We start from the raw sequence: 18,129 nt of genomic DNA on the forward strand, positions 1-18,129 counted from the left end.
AGTACTCGGGTAGGACTCCTGGGCTCGTATCTGACTGGGACTTCCATGTAACTCTGTCCCCTCAAGATATATAAGGGCAGACAGGGACCCCCTCCAAACAGGAGATCACCCGATCACCACCTAAGATAAGTATCCACACAGAATGTAGGGTATTACGCTCTCAGTGGTCCGAACCTGTCTAAACTTTATGTTCCTTGCACCTTCGAGTTCCTAATCTCGGCGACATCCTACCTACAAACTCACCACCTTAGGAGTATCCCTCGGTGGGCGTGGCGGTAAAAACCGACAGCTGGCGCGCCAGGTAGGGATGTTCATCGAGCATTCACCGGAGAACTCGATGGCATCTTTCAACTTCACCAGCATCGCGCTTGACGAGGGCACGACTTTCGTCTTCGGCTCCTGGATCTGCATCGCCAACGGCTTGGGTGGCTTCAACAGCCACGTAGCCGAATCCGGAAAGCCAGAGGCCTCTACACCAACTCGACACAACGATCTCGACGAGTTCATCGACAACTTCGATGAATTGCTGCTCCCCGATCTAGTCCTGCAAATAGAAAAGATATCCGTTTTCGACGCGACTTGCACTCATGCTGCACCAGAACTAGTCGGATCGGACTCAAACCGATCTGAGGGGACCACACAATCTAAGTCCCTCTCCGACTTGGAGGAGAACTTAGATCTTTTGCTCAAGCTCAAGGATGTGGGAGCCACCGTCTGTTGGGTGGCCCCCATTTTCGACAACTACTTGGACTTCAATAAAAAATACTCATCGATTAGTACTACACCTTCAAGCCAGAGTCGAGGAGGACTCGGAAACGAGGGAGCCACCGCTTGTCGAGGGGCCCCGCTCTTGACAACCACTCACAACCCGACGACTACCCCGTATCATTTTCGGGCAATCATTTGGGTTTAACCATAATATCTACGCCGTAAGGTCGTTTCGTGTACTGGAAGGGCTTAGAGCCCGCTGAACTACTTGACTGCCGTCTTGTGGCCTTCATGCAGTAACTGCCCTTCTAGGAGGGCAAACCTCTCTCTCCCATCGCGGAAGAGGGAGACGGTAGCACAGAGCTAGTCGAGTACAGTCATATGGCTGACAACTCGCCGGATTGTCAAGTGTACATAGCCTCCCTTCACAACGCGGATGATGACGAATCGGGTCCCGAGTACGAAGATGAACTACTCTTGGATGTGTCTGCCGATGAGCCTACAGCGGACGCCCCCCAGGATGAGAATGAGGAGCGCAGAAGGATCAGGCGGTTGAAGAATGCCAAGCGCGCCCAGCGCAGGCGGAATGCAAAAAATCGTGCTCGCAATCCAATGTACCAAAGGAACCTCAACAACGCTTTTGCAACAGCCGCGGATCGGGAGTATCGTACACCAATTGGTGCCATTGCAGAAGCAACGCTCTTAGCTCAAGAACTACCATCCAACCCCCAGATACAAAGGCTACAATATCTAACCAAGCGCGCGCTCGTGCAACTCGATGGGCAACATCCAGTGTCTTTCACTTGGAACTTGCCCTTGAGGTCTGAGTGCCATGGTGACGCTGCGCAGATCAGCCGCACCCCCAGAGGAGGCCCTGGGAACCGGAGGAACGATAACCGCCAGCGCAACAAGGGCCACCAGTTGTGGCAACATCGAACAAGAAGTACAACAATCCACTCGCCAACCTCGCAACCAGCGTGACGCAAGGCCTCAAGGCCAAGCTTCACCTGATGCCAGCCTTCACGATGCTCCCACGATCGATCTGAGGCAGAAGATCAATGATGGCCGCGACACGCGGCGCATCATTGAAGCAAGGAGAAGGGACCATCCTGACAGGTACCACGATGATGACGACAACGACCGCTTCCCCGCCTTCACCTTCAACATCACTAAAAAATTCTACCCCAAGAATTTTTAACCAGTCGGAATCCCCAAGTATGATGGCAAGCAGGACCCGCGCCAATGGATCCGATGCTACTCCGTTGCCATCGAGGTCTCAAGGGGATCCAACTCTACCAAAGCACTCTACTTCCCGGTAGCTTTGGAATCCGTGCCCCTCACTTGGCTTGAAAGCCTCAAGCCAAACTCCATCGACTCCTGGGAGCACCTCAAGCTGGCCTTCATCGACAACTTCCAGGGATCCATGATCAGAGCAGGCACTCGCCACGATCTGTCCTAGGTCAAGCAGGAGATGAACGAGACCCTGAGATCCTACACCCGGTGTTTCTTCGAGATACGCGCCACCATCGCCAACATCACCGACGAGGACATCATCCGCTGCTTCCAGAACAGACTCTTCTCGAAGGACACGTACCGCAACTTCAGACGCAACCGCCCAACTACTGTCGTGGAGCTACGTGACATGATGGCACGGTGGGCCGAGCAAGAGGACGAGGAGAATGGCCGCTTCCCCAAGTGCAACAGCAACAAGAAGGGCAACGGCAACAAACCCTTCGACAAGGTCTAGCGGAACTACTCAGGGAACCCCGAAAGCGCAAACAAGACGAAAAAGTCGCGGCTGTCGAGCGCAATCCATGTGGCAAGAAGTCGGGGAGCAGTGAAGCACAGTTTGAGAAAGTCCTGCACAAACAATGCCCGATGCACTCGAAGTCTCGACATATGCTCTTCGAGTGTGCCAGCCTCCCCAAGTCACTCAATGCTCCACCGCTTCCCCAAGCCGGAAAGCGAAAGGACCAGGAGAATGACAACGAGGGTGACAAGTTGGGGGCTCAAGATTTCCAGGACCCGAAAAACATCATCAACGCCATCTTCGGTGAAGATGGCGGCTTCCTCTCCAAGCGCACGCAGAAGTTGACCCTGCGCGAAATCCTCTCTACAGAGCCTGCCACGCAAAAGCCTCTGAGATACAGCGAGGTCCCGATCTCCTTCTCCAAGGATGATCAAGGGACCAGCTTCTCCAAGCTAGGAAAATTCCCGCTCGTCCTAGATCCTATCATGGCGGGCTCACAGCTGACCTGAGTACTCATTAATGGCGGGAGCGGCCTCAACCTGCTCTTCACGAGTACTCTGAAGAAGATGGGTCTGGACATCTCCAAGATGCTCACCCCTAGCAGAGCTCCGTTCTATGTTATCGTCCCGGGAAACGCGGCTACACCACTCGGTTCGGTGGTCCTGCCAGTTACCTTTGGGACGAAGGACAACTACCGCACGGAGTACATCAAGTTCGAGGTTGCTGACTTTGAGTCATCATACCATGCCATCCTCGGCAGATCAGCACTGGCTAAGTTCATGACCGTGCCCCACTATGTCTACCTGCTACTCAAGATGCCAGGCAAGACAGGCGTACTCATGTTCCGCGGCGACCTAAAGAAGTCGTACGACTATGAATAGGAGGCGATCGAGTACGCCTCGACATCACGCGTGCCAGAGTCTTCTGCGAAAGTACTCACGGCCGCACAAAAGCTCACCGACTCAGAGATGGAGATCTCCAGCTAGAGGCCTAGCCAGTCGAGGGTTACACCTAACCCATCGACGTCAGCATCAAGGCCATCAAGCTGCAAGAAGGCGACCCATCCCAAACCGCTTTGATCGGAGGCGGCTTGAGTGACAAATAGGAAAGCGCGCTCGTCAGCTTTCTTAGGGCTAACCGAGATATATTCGCGTGGAAACTAGTGGGTATGTCAGGGGTGCCCAAGGAGTTGATCAAGTGTTGCCTAAAAGTTGACCCTAAAGCCACTCTAAAGAAGCAACGACTATGACGCTGTTGTCGATCGAAACCCACCGGCGAGCAGCGACAGGCAACACGAGGAGCCGGGAGGCTTCCGGGACGGCTGGTGGGCCCCGGTCCCTCGGTCAACGGCCCAGCGATCTGGCGCACACCCTGGCTTGGAGTTGCTAGGCGTGCCACCTGATCCTGTACCTGATCAGGAAGGTGTGATTTGTGAAATTCCTGTAAGCACAGACACTTGTAAAAATCAGTCCGAGCCGTGATCGGCTCATCACTCCTCCCCGGTATCGGCCATAAGGAGCCGATTGCATCATTACCGGATCGGATCTTTGGGTCAGACAACATATGTTTATAATAATGGGATAAAAACTTGCTTTAAAGATATTAATCTAATCCAATCTACGACAGCTAAGCCCTCACTACACAACCGGAACGTCCTACACGTGATTGAGCCTAACGAATACGCAAAGCATCAGAACACACACCCAAACAGAGACCCCAAGAACAGCTAAAGAGCCGATTCCTTAAGGAACCCTCTACGCAGACTAAGATCCGATACTAACGTATTGCCGGAACTTTCAACTCGTTTGCAAGGCCTAATCATGCACATATCGAGCTAAATCCCTAACAAGTAGGAACTAGCCATAACAGATTGGATCTATCAATAAAAATAAAGCAAGACGCGATCATTGCATCCATGAACGGGTGCAATGATCGCGAAACACGCAAGAACAATGAACAGAGCAAGATCATGACATAAGAATAACATTACTCTATGCGCGCTATGATAACTAATGCTACTCGCCATCTACAAGGCTTCAGAACGAGCAACACATAAAGCAACAAGCAAGAGCAATGCGCCCCCGATCACGCGAAGCGTGATCAGGGGGCAACATGGCACTTACCCGATGAAGAACCCTGGAACAGGGGAGGCGATGCGCCGTGAGTTGTTGATGAATGAATCTCTTTTCTTGTTTATTCATGGTACATATTTATAGTCCGCAGACTTGTTCTCCTTAACTAACCCTAACCAAACACGACACGAATCCTAACTGCCTAAGCCTGAGTTTACACGGCTTTACTGGCCCCAAACACCCGTACGGGACCCGATCTGTAATCCTACCATCACCTTTCCCTAGGCCCGTTTTGCTCCTTGGCCCACTTTTGGCCCGTCCAAAATATGGCGATAACACATGCCCCCTGGTTTCGGCAATGGTAATTCCGAAATCATTTATTTTAAAACCATCTCGACCCTTCGGCTTCCGATCCGTACATGCCTTTTCGACTTCCAACGGATATGACTGCCCTGTACCAATCTCCTCGGGAACTGTCACAACGCCGATTCACCTTTCTCCCTATTTTACCTTTATAAACTTACCCACCGTGACTTCCCCGGTCATCTTTTCTTACGGCCATATCAATTATACTGCCTCTCTTCTTCCACCATGGCTTCTTCTTCCTCTGCCTCTTCCACCATTTCTTACGAATCCGAGTCCTCTCGAGAGCCAACCCCGGAATACGACCCAATCGTTGCTTATGAGGTCCGTGCTCCCCTGCATTGGGACACAGAGGAGTGGGACTTCCGTTACCAATCAGAGGATGATGAGTCTCTGACTGATGGCGAGGATCTCGCACTCCTCCTCGGAGCTGAGATGGAGGAAGATGAAGACGACACGTCTTGGGGGAGGACCTTTCTTCCTCGGAGGAAAGAGCCGATTCCTTCTCCTCCGACGAAGATCCGATGGCAGGTACCTTCCTTCTTGGCAGGTCATCGGACGATTCTTCCGACAGCAGCGCAGGAGCCGAAGGCGACGATAGCTTCACCAGCAACGATGGCGGGGACGATGACGACAGCGGCAGCGACACTGACGACAGTGGCTCAAGCATTGCTCCGTCGCCCAAGCGCCGCAAGACTTCCGGCATGTACTGGTGGTAGACTGTAGTGTCCCCATTAGGCCATCTTTAGGAGCAGTTAACTCCTCTTTTGTATTTGCTATCTCGCTGTGAATAAAGTCTACTTCTGTACCAGCAGTTCTTTTTGTGCGTAATTGTCTATTTTGAGAGCCGATGGCAACGCATTGGCTTCAGAGTAACCGGTCCGGATTTGAAATAGCCCTTCAATTTACTTTACCCTTCCGCTGGCCTTTTTCCTGACACAAATCTCCAAGGAACCTGGGATCCAGATCAACTCCGATCCCCTTTTCTCACAAACCCTAGCCGCAAGGTCCTTCCCGGTCCTTGAGACACATATCCGATCTTGCGCCGCCAAACCTAGATCCGCCCTCCAAGATCCCGATTCAAAATCCCCGATGGCAGAGTCCTCGCGCACCGCCGCCGATGTCTTTGGTCTGAAGGTGAACTCCGACCCCCATTAATTTTAACATAGCATCTGCAAGTTTTACTGCACGGTTAATTAATTCCTCCTTCGGCAATCTTGTTTTTCTTGGGGCTTTTTCAGGCTTCCGATATCTTCTTGCCACACCCTTCTTCCCCCAATTCTTTCTGCCTTGGGCCTCGTTCCTATGAGAAACCCATAGATTTGATCTCTTGTGAAGCCAATCGGATCCCCTTTGTGAGTCAGGATATAGACCTAGAATCTTGGTCGGATAGCCTCCGCGCTTGGCCAAATCCACCTGAAAACTGGATAGTTTGGTACAACAGAGTAGCGAGCGCTTACCAGCCCTTATGGGAATCCATCGGGATAGCCGATGCTCTGTCTCTGTCTCTCTCCCCCCTTGAAAAAGACGAGAACCTTCTGAAGACCATCGGCTATTTCTGGTCTGACGCCTTGAATTGTTTTCTCTTCGGGCACAGCCCATTAGCACCAACATTGCTAGATGTTATGATGATTACCGGCTTGGACATATCATCAACCTGCCCCTCTGCTTACAGCCTCCCTGTGGTCCCTTATAAACTGTCATCCAAAACCGAGTGCACTAACTGGAGCACATACCTGAGCCAACACCAGAAAAGCAAGGGCCCTGTATCGGAAAAGGAGCACACAGCCTTTCTGAACCTATGGCTCGAACATTTCCTCTTCTGTGGCCCTTCCCTCGCTCCAACAAAAAACTACCTCTCCTTGGCTTATGAGCTGGCCAGGGGTCAATCTGTTGGCCTTGGTAGGCTATTTCTCGGAGAACTTTACAGATATCTCCATTTGATGACTTCTAGCCTTCTTTCTCAGAAGAAAATCAGGACCGGTGGCCCATGGTGGTTTATCCAGTTATGGGCTCGTCTTTATTTCCAAAGTTCTGACCCTAATTTTCCTTCCTTAGTCGGCAATTCCTTCCCTGATCTGAGTGGGAGACAGATTAGGTGTACTAGTTTCGGGCAGGCCTTGTATAGTCTCCCTGGCGGGAAACTGAACCCTCTAGATGCTTCCCGATGGTTCCGGATTTTCTACAAAGGCCTTGACAACCCAAACTTCCTTCCTTATGCCGATTCCGAGCTCTTTGAGAACCCGGCTACCTTCCGACTGGCCGACATTGCCTATGATGCCGACACCAGGCGCCTTTACTCTATCATGGTTCGGCCCTGTCTCCTCCCAGTTGGCATGAGCACCTCCAACCGGATCCTCAAGCCTGGTTATGAGTTTTACCAGCTGGTCGTAGCAGCCCGGCAGTTCGGTCTTGCGCAGGTGCCTCCCCACTTCCTTCTTCACCTGTTGACATCAAGCAGGGTGGACCTTCCTGACGCCTTAACCACCCAGAGGTGCTACAGTCTGTTCACAGACCTTCCCTTGTCTGTTCCCGCCAATCTTTCCTTTACTTCTTCGGCCGTCGACTTTGAGGGATGGTGGTCGATGTGGAAAACTCACGTTTTCCGAAGAGCTCTGGGCCCGATGCTGCAGCAAATCCATCCCGAGTATGATATCCCAGCTGGAGAGGTACCGCCTTTGATTGGTATTCCTTCTTTTAACCTTTACTGGACCCTTTTCTGACCCCATTTTCTGCTTCTGCAGCAAGAAGACGGCCCAGAGCCGATGAACGATGATGGATCGCCCTTCTGTTTTCTGGCGATTGCTCCTGTGGTTCTCTTCGATAAGAATGCGCCCCCTCCCTCAAAAAGCGTGATGCAGATTCAGCCGAGCACTGCTAAGCTGACCCCCAAGCGAAAACGGCTTTTGGAAGCTGTTGCCCCCCGAGCTCGTGCCAAAACGAGGAAAATTCTGGTCAGAAAGGTCCGGAGAGAAACCACACCGTCTTCTCCTGTTCCGTCATCTCCAGTCGTCGCCCAGGTTTGGCCCCTCCTTTCGCTTTGCAATCGGGCCTTTGTTCATGTCCCCTTTAACATGCGCCTATCAAGGCCCTGATCGCTCTCCGTGGTCCGGGCGCAACAACCTTGGAGGATCCTTCTGCGCCAGCTGTTATCCAATCTGCCTCACCAAGCCCGCAGGCGCCGATCGTGACTCCATCCTCTGCTGGCCCCTGTTTGGAAGGACCCTCTACCGCTTCGGCCACTGCCAATCCCCCTGCACGAGAAGTACGTCCCGCGCAGCCGATTGCCATGTCATCGGCCATCCCTCTCACGGAGCCGACTGTTGCCCCGTCGGCTGTTGCCTCTTCTTCTGAGGGTGCGGTTCAAGCGGCCTCTGCTGCTATCGTTCGTCCTTCGGAAAGGGTGCACCCCCGGGAGCCGATCGTCCCTTCGTTGGCCATCGCTACTTCCTTCTCAGGACAGGTATGACCTTCCCTTTTCCTTTGCCATTGCTTTGGTCTTCTCCTGCAATACCTTGCTCACCCTCTTTTCCTCCAGAACCTAGATCTTTCAGAACTCCTTGCGTTTGATTCTGCCATGATTGGGTCGACCATATTGGAAGCCGATGACTCTTCCTCGGGTCTGTCCAGCACTGCCGATCGGCTCCTCCGCGTGAAGGAGCTTCTGTTGGGTCCGATCTCCGTGCTGATTCAAGACTCCAGTGCAGTTAAAAAGATCCTTGACGAGGTCAGTTCCCAGCTCCCGGTGAGTCTCCAGGCCAAGCTCTTGCCGGCCGGATACCTTTCTTCCTTCCAAGCAAAAGTGGCGGAAGCTCGCCGTAGGATCGAGACTCGGCGTTCCCAATCCCTCTTAAGGACCATCATCGCTGAGATGTGTCAGTCGATCAACAAGAACAAGGCCGCACTCGACGCGAAGGTTGACACATCCGCTTCTGCCCATCGGCTTCGGCTTTTGGAGAAAGAACTGGAAGACCTTGAAGCCAAAGTCCGGGCCACCAAGCAGCGCATCCAGGAGGAGAAGGATCTCATTGCGGGTTCTAGGCAGGAGGCAGAAGCTTTGACTTCCGAGCTGAAGGCGGACTTGGCCGAGCTGAGCAACTTGAGCAAACAAGTAGTGCCGGGGGCGGACGAAGATGATGAGGCGGTACTTGCTGAGGTCGACCGTATCCGTCTAGATGCTATCGCTGCTATAGACGCCTTTCTTCAGTAGTCCTGTTTAGGATAAACTTTGTATCTTTATGTAGTGAACCCATGTAGTGAACCTAAAGTCGATGGTGGCACATCGGCTGTTTGATAATTTGTGATGCTTTGACTGCCATAAGCAAAAGCTTCTAAAGTCGATGGCAACGCATCGGCTGTTCTAATCCTTTTTATTATTGTACTGGCCGATCAGCGCTTATCGGCCCTTTTCCCGTTTCCTGCCTTGCCAATGCTAACGTCGTCGACTCAACCTTCACCCCCTTCTTAACCTGCTGGTTGCATCGGCTTCTTGCCTGATGGGTGCCATCGGCTTTACTGTTCGTCGGCCCACATACTTGGGAAATATTTCTTTAGGTGTTGGCCGTTGACCGCTACCGGAAACTTGACGCCGTCCAATTCTTCAAGCATGTATGCGTTCCCGGGTAGGACCTGGTCAACCCTGTACGGTCCATGCCAATTTGGGGACCACTTGCCATAGGTTGCATCTTTGGTTCCCAACGGTAATACCGCTTCCCAAACCAAGTCTCCTACCTGGAATTCCTTTGGTTTGACCTTTTTATTATATGCACGGGCTACTTTAGCCTTATTCTCCTTAATCTTCTCTAGTGACCATAGCCTGAGTTCCGTGAGGTCCTCCACATTATCACTCATCAGAGTAGCGTACTCTTCAGCGGATAAATCATTCTGGAACTCTATGCGTCTGGATCCAGCTGTAACCTCCCACGGTAACACGGCTTCCTGCCCATAGACCAAATGGTAAGGGGAAGTTTTTGTCGCCCCGTGACAAGATATGCGGTATGCCCATAATGCTTCCGACAAGACTTCGTGCCAGCGTCTGGGATATTCGTCGATCTTCCTCTTAATCAATTTAATAAGGCTCTGGTTGGATGCTTCGGCTTGCCCATTCGCCTGGGCGTAATAAGGAGATGACCTAATCAGCTTGATACCCATATCGGTAGCAAACTTCTTGAACTCTTCTGAAATAAAGACCGAGCCACCATCTGTTGTTATAGTCTGTGGAATCCCGAATCTGTGAATAACGTGTTCTTTGACGAACTGAATCACATCTTTGGATGCTACTGACTTCATTGGGACAGCTTCTACCCATTTGGTAAAATAATCTGTGATAGCTAAAATGAACTGATGACCCTTGCTAGACGGAGGATTGATTTTGCCGATCATATCCATGCCCCAGCCTCTGAACGGCCACGGCTTAACAATGGGATTCATCACTGACGCTGGCACCATCTGGATTTTTCCGAATCTCTGGCATGCCTGACACCCTTTATAATACTTAAAACAATCTTCAAGCATAGTGGGCCAGTAGTATCCTGTCCGTCTGATTAGCCACTTCATCTTGTGAGCTGACTGATGAGTCCCGCACGTTCCTTCGTGAACTTCATGCAGGAGCCGATTGGACTCAGTCGGCCCTGGACATTTGAGCAGCAGCCCCTCCAAGGTTCTGTAAAACATATCATCTCCTATCAGGACGTACCTCATGGCTTTATATCGTATCTTCCTGGATGCCCCCCGAGCCGAATCCTTCAAGTAGTTGAAGATATCGGCTCTCCAATCTCCCTGGTCCAGGAAGTATACCTGATGTCTGGGCCCATCGGCTTTGTATCCTGAAGCCAGCTGCGCGAGATCATTGGCCTCTGCATTCTGAGCTCTAGGTATCCAATAAAAATTTATATACCTGAACTGGGCTATCAGTTCCTGGCATTGCACCCACAATGGGAATAATAACTCACTTTCACACCTGTAGTCCTCGGTGAGTTGGGAAATTACCAATTTGGAGTCTCCGAAGACTTCTACAGCTTCGGCTCCAGCTTCCAGAAGCAATTCCATGCCTTTACGCACCGCCTCATACTCTGCAAGGTTATTAGTACAAGTGGCCGGTAACCTAATCGAGAAAGAGTATGTTGCCCCCCGAGGTGATACCAGCAGGATGCCGATTCCACATCCATCTCCACAGACGGATCCATCGAAATACATGGCCCAGGCTCGTACGGAAAGCGTTGCTATGTTGGTATTAACCCTCTCAGCAATAAGATCAGCCAGTGCTTGCCCTTTAACTGCCTTCGCGGGTTGATATCGGATGTCGAATTCTGATAATGCAAACATCCATTTGCCCAATCGGCCTTTCAACACAGGAGCCGATAGCATATGCTTTATAACATCCGATTTGCAGATGATGATTACCTCAGCCGATAGCAGGATGTGACGAAGCTTGGTGCATGTAAAAAACAAACAAAGGCAAAGTTTTTCCATGTCAGAGTACCTCGTTTCGGCGTCCAACATCCTTCTGCTGAGATAAAATACCACCCGTTCCTTGTCGTCGTATACTGCACTATCACCGAAGCGATAGAGGTGTCACCGACCGATAAATATATGTAAAATGGCCTGTCTTGTCGTTGCGGCACCAACACAGGTGGTCTCGACAAATAGTCTTTGATTTCTTCGAATGCCCGTTGTTGTTCTGCCCCCCAGCGGAACTCTTCACTGGTTTTGATTTTTACCAGTTCCATAAAGGGTTCAATTCGCCCAGATAGTTAGAGATAAACCTCCTGACAAAGTTAATTTTGCCAATAAGTTGTTGGAGTTCCTTCTTGTTAGTGGGCGGCACCATAGTACGCACGGCCTCCTGACTTTTTAGGCCGATCTCTATTCCTCTTTCATGGACCAGGAAACCCAAGAACTGCCCAGCTGTCACACCAAAGCGCATTTTTTCGGATTCATCCTGAGCCCGAATCTTCTGGTTCGTTCCAAAACTTGCCGTAGATCATCTAGGTGCCCTTCGACCGATGCTGACTTGACCACGACATCATCGATGTAGATCTCTACCAGATTGCCGATTAGGTCATGGAAGATGTGGTTCATAGCACGCTGATACGTTGCTCCGGCATTTTTCAATCCGAAGGTCATAACCACGTACTCGAACAGCCCACCGCTCCGGGTACTCTGAACGCCGTTTTGTGTATGTCTTCAGGGGCCATGAAAATCTGATTGTACCCAGCATTACCATCCATAAAGCTCAAAATCTTGTGGCCGGCAGCCGCATTGATTAATATTTCTGCAACAGGCATCGGATATTCATCCTTCGGAGTGGCCCTATTAAGATCTCTGAAGTCCACACAAACCCGCCATCGGCCATCTTTCTTTTGCACGGGTACGACACTTGAAATCCACTCAGTATATCTGCAAGCCCTGATAAATCCGGCTTCTATCATTTTCTCTATTTCCTTTTTTACTTCGACCAAGACATCGGCTTTCATCTGACGTATCCGCTGTTGGAACGGTCGAAATCCACTTTTGAGAGGGAGCCGATGCTCCACTATGCTCCTATCGAGCCCAGGCATTTCCGTATAATCCCAGGCGAAGCAATCGGCATATTCTTTCAATAGGGTTATCATCGGCTCTCGAAATGACGGATGCAATTTCTTACTAATGAACGTTGGCCGCGGCTTATCCCCGGGACCAATATCGATCTCTTCAAGTTCGTCAGCCGATGTGAAGCCATATCCTAACTTCCCATCTCTGTTAGATCAATGCTGCAAATAGGAAAAGAAGATAACGAAACGATCTCCAGCCGATCGGTGGTATTGGCCGATACACATATTTCACTACTTTCCAAGTGTTTAAGAAAAGAATCAGGCCGGCTGTCAAAGCTGGCCATCTCACAACAGCTACGTAAAGCACCTATCAAAAATTCACTTTTTGGGGGCCGATTGCGCGAATCGGCCTCAATGGGTACATTATTGTGACTTCCTTCATGCAACTTTCTACTCTGTAAGGCCAGTGGATAAGACCAGCCTTACTCCGTTTTTTGTAGCCTCGATGCGGTCACACCCTTCTAAGCTTATCCCTGAAATCGGCTCTTGGTCCTCCGCATCCCAGATGCTCATGGCAGCATGCGAAATCTCGATTGAGTCTCTGCCTGGACTACCTCACTTCGTCTCCATCCCACTGGATCAAGCATTGATGCATTGTTGAGGGGATACACAGTTGGTGTGAATCCAGTCCCTGCCGAGTAGGATGTTATAGGTGCTTTTGCTGTTGACGACGAAGAAGGAAGTCGGGACGGTCTTGCTCCCGACGGTGAGATCTACACTGAGGACACCCTGAGCTTCTAAGTCTGCCCATTAAAGTCACTTAACGTGACATTAGTCTTGATCAAATCCCCGGGGATCGCCCAATCGGCGCAGAACTGAATATGGCATAATATTGACCGCCGCTCCCGTATCCACCAGCATTTTATTAACGGGCTGACCATTGATATACCCTTTGAGATATAATGCCTTCAAGTGCTTGTAATTCTTGGCTTGCGGCTTCTCGAATATCACCGGCCGTGGTCCCAAATCAAGCTGGGCTACGGATGGCTCCTCGTAAGCCTGAGCATGGAATTCTGCAGGAAGCACAAAAACCATGTGTGTGTCAGCCGATACCTTCTTATCGGCTTTTGTCGGCTTGGGCCGCCATTCTTTCCTCGAAGTGCGCGGCTTCTTTTCCTGCTCATAATGAACTTGTTCTGCCAGATCCGGTCGCGCTTTTCTCAATGTCTCGATGTATTTGGCCTCGGCTCCTCCAAGCTCCGTAGCCTCTGAACCCGACGCTTCTGTGAACGATTTAGTCCATCCGGGCACCAACGTGGGCGATGATACCTATCCCCCTCTTATCTTCCCCTCGTGGTAATTGAACCCGCCGTTGCTGAGTTGGCGCAGGTCCTAATCTCCCAAAAACTGATTCCCTTGCCTCTGTCTTCATAGGTGCACATTCTGGGCAGTCCCTAACAGTAGGCAATCGGCTCATACCGGAATCCCAACAGTACCTGAAGAATGGGCAGTACCAATGATCACGAGCATCCTCATGCTTCTTCAAACGCTTTCCGGTGCGATGCTCATATTCTTCGTCTTCAGATTCCCGCTGGAGGCGCTGCTGGTACTGATACTCGTATTTCCTGAGGAGGTCAGAAGAAGTTGGACGTTGATTCCTTACATACCTTACTCGCTCTTCCGTGACATATTCTTTTTCCTCTTTTTGGGGCCGATTGCTGGAACCAGCCTTCACATTTTTGGCCTGATGTCGCGATGCTATCCCTGCCATGTTGATGCCGAGCGCGAAGTTCAACTGCCGCCTTGCAGACCGATCATTTTGTTCTACCAAGTTTACACCAGGAAAAGGCTGAGTATCTACCTTCATGGCGGTCTTCCCCAAGATCAATCGGCCCTGTTCAATAGCCGATTGTATTTGCCGACGGAGTTCCTTGCAGTCACTCGTGCCATGGGTAAAGGAATCATGCCACTTACAATATAATCTCCCTTTTAACTCTTGTGCCGTGGGAAGCTTATGTCCCTCTGGAAACTTCAACTGTTTTTCTTTTAATAATAAGTCAAAATTTGTTCGACCTTACTCACGTCGAAGTCAAACCCTTTTGCCGGACCAGTTTGCTTCAGCCACTTACAAGGCACGGGATTTGCACCACGAGCCCACTCAGCAACCGATACTTCCAGTTCCTCTTTGGAGTCATCGGCTTCTTCCGTTTCGGCTACTGCACCTGACGCTTAAATTTGTCTTGGTATAACTCTGGATGGCGCTGCTCATACGTCGATAGTTTCTGTACCAGATGCGCCAAAGAGGTGAATTCCATTGAAAAGCCAGATCCCTGATCGGCTTTAATAATCCTACTGATGCTAATTCGACAGCTTCTTTTTCTAAGATCCGTGTTGAATAACACCTATTTTTCATCTCCCTGAAGCGTCGGATGAATTCTGCCACGATTTCCCCACGCTTCTGTCGGAGTTGCGCCAGATCGGCAATTCCTGCTTCCGCAGCTTCTGTGTGATACTGAATATGGAATTGTTCTTCCAGCTGCTTCCAGGTACGGATGGAGTTGGGACCTAACGAAGTATACCATCCGAAAGCCGGTCCCGTAAGCGATTGCGAGAAGAACCTTACTCGCAGCGGATCTGACACAGAAATCATGCCCAATTGTGCTAAGTATCGGCTCACATGCTCGATAGAGTTAGATCCTTCTGCCCCACTGAATTTAGTGAACTCGGGGAGCCGATACTTGGGTGGTAATGGGATTAAATCATAGTCTCCTGGATACGGCTTAGTATAGCCGATCGCTCTCCTTTTTGGTAACATGCCGAACTGATCCCTTAGGATATTGCTGATTTGCTCCGCTGTCTGTAACCCAGGGGCCGAGTGCATACTGTCATGACTCGGCCCGGTAGCATAAGTTGCTAGCCACGCTTGTTTATCCGCGTCAGCTCCGGAAACCCCTCCAACTGTCTTCTGTACAGGATGTACCGGATTATTACTGTCCGGTATATACATACATACATAACCATGTGGGATCTCCTTAGGTGGCTCGCTGAAAAACTGGTGATCCATGGGATCACCACCTTCTTTATAAACTACATAAGCTGGAGCACCATGGGATTCTGCAGCTGCAAGTGTATATGGTAGTGGTGGTCTGGTTTGGAACGGCAATTCTCCTCTATGACTTCCCAAGGTAGGTCCAGTTGGGGAATGTTGATGCTTCATAATCTCCTGGACCACACGCAGAGCCACACGCTCAAAAGCATTAACCAAACTTTCCGAATGTCGGTGCAATGAATGAGCCACCGCATAATTCACTTCCTGCCGCAGCGCTCTAGTACGATCTTCAGACGGAATGGATAAATCCACCCCATCAAGAGCACCTTCAGGTGAAAATCCCTTCCACCTGACACCATGGTTGCGAGTCCTTTCGAAAGAGCCGATGAGATCGGCTTCAAACTGAGTCTTGATTTCGTCATACCTCTGCTTGTGTTCAGCAGAGAGCTCGTCGTAAGTAATTGGATCTTCCCTTGCCATCTTGTTGATCACCGCTAACGGAGTCGACGAAGACGACGGAGTCGATGAAGATGATGCCGATGACGATGACGAAGTCGATGAAGAATGTCCCACTGGGCGTGCCAGAATGTGTTGTCGATCGAAACCCACCGGCGAGCAGCGACAGGCAACACGAGGAGCCGGGAGGCTTCCGGGACGGCTGGTGGGCCCCGGTCCCTCGGTCAACGGCCCAGCGATCTGGCGCACACCCTGGCTTGGAGTTGCTAGGCGTGCCACCTGATCCTGTACCTGATCAGGAAGGTGTGATTCATGAAATTCCTATAAGCACAGACACTTGTAAAAATCAGTCCGAGCCGTGATCGGCTCATTACTCCTCCCCGGTATCGGCCATAAGGAGCCGATTGCATCATTACCGGATCAGATCTTTGGGTCAGACAGCATATGTATATAATAATGGGATAAAACTTGCTTTAAAGATATTAATCTAATCCAATCTACGACAGCTAAGCCCTCACTACACAATCGGAACGTCCTACACGTAATTGAGCCTAACGAATACGCAAAGCATCAGAACAAACACCCAAACAGAGACCCTAAGAACAGCTAAGGAGCCGATCCCTTAAGGAACCCTCTATGCAGACTAAGATCCGATACTAACGTACCGCCGGAACTTTCAACTCGTTTGCAAGGCCTAATCATGCACATATCGAGCTAATCCCTAACAAGTAGGAACTAGCCATAACAGATTGGATCTATCAATAAAAACAAAGCAAGACGCGATCATTGCATCCATGAACGGGTGCAATGATCGCGAAGCACGCAAGAACAACGAACAGAGCAAGATCATGATATAAGAAAAACATTACTCTATGCGCGCTATGATAACTAATGCTACTCGCCATCTACAAGGCTTCAGAACGAGCAACACATAAAGCAGCAAGCAAGAGCAATGCGCCCCCGATCACGCGAAGCGTGATCAGGGGGCAACATGGCACTTACCCGATGAAGAACCCTGGAACAGGGGAGGCGATGCGCCGTGAGTTGTTGATGAATGAATCTCCCTTCTTGTTTATTCATGGTACATATTTATAGTCCGTAGACTTGTTCTCCTTAACTAACCCTAACCAAAAACGACACGAATCCTAACTGCCTAAGCCTGAGTTTACACGGCTTTACTGGCCCCAAACACCCGTACGGGACCCGATCTGTAATCCTACCATCACCTTTCCCTAGGCCCGTTTTGCTCCTTGGCCCACTTTTGGCCCGTCCAGAATATGGCGATAACACATGCCCCCCTGGTTTCGGCAATGGTAATTCCGAAATCATTTATTTTAAAACTATCTCGACCCTTCGGCTTCCGATCCGTATATGCCTTTCCGACTTCCAACCGATATGACTGCCCTGTACCAATCTCCTCGGGAACTGTCACAACGCCGATTCACCTTTCTCCCTATTTTACCTTTATAAACTTACCCACCGTGACTTCCCCGGTCATCTTTTCTTACAGCCATACCAATTATACTGCCCCTCTTCTTCCACCATGGCTTCTTCTTCCTCTGCCTCTTCCACCATTTCTTATGAATCCGAGTCCTCTCGAGAGCCAACCCCGGAATACGACCCAATCGCTGCTTATGAGGTCCGTGCTCCCCTGCATTGGGACACAGAGGAGTGGGACTTCCGTTACCAGTCAGAGGATGATGAATCTCTGACTGATGGCGAGGATCTCGCACTCCTCCTCGGAGCCGAGATGGAGGAAGATGAAGACGACACGTCTTGGGGGGAGGACCTTTCTTCCTCGGAGGAAAGAGCCGATTCCTTCTCCTCCGAAGAAGATCCGATGGCAGGTACCTTCCTTCTTGGCAGGTCATCGGACGATTCTTCCGACAGCAGCGCAGGAGCCGAAGGCGACGATAGCTTCACCAGCAACGATGGCGGGGACGACGACGACAGCAGCAGCGACACCGACGATAGTGGCCCAAGCATTGCTCCGTCGCCCAAGCGCCGCAAGACTTCCGGTGTGTACTGGTGGTAGACTGTAGTGTCCCCATTAGGCCATCTTTAGGAGCAGTTAACTCCTCTTTTGTATTTGCTATCCCGCTGTGAATAAAGTCTACTTTTGTACCAGCAATTCTTTTTGTGCGTAATTGTCTATTTCGAGAGCCGATGGCAACGCATTGGCTTCAGAGTAACCGATCC

The sequence above is a fragment of the Panicum hallii genome, chromosome 1 (genome assembly GCF_002211085.1).
Source record: "Panicum hallii strain FIL2 chromosome 1, PHallii_v3.1, whole genome shotgun sequence".
Taxonomy (NCBI): Eukaryota; Viridiplantae; Streptophyta; class Magnoliopsida; order Poales; family Poaceae; genus Panicum; species Panicum hallii.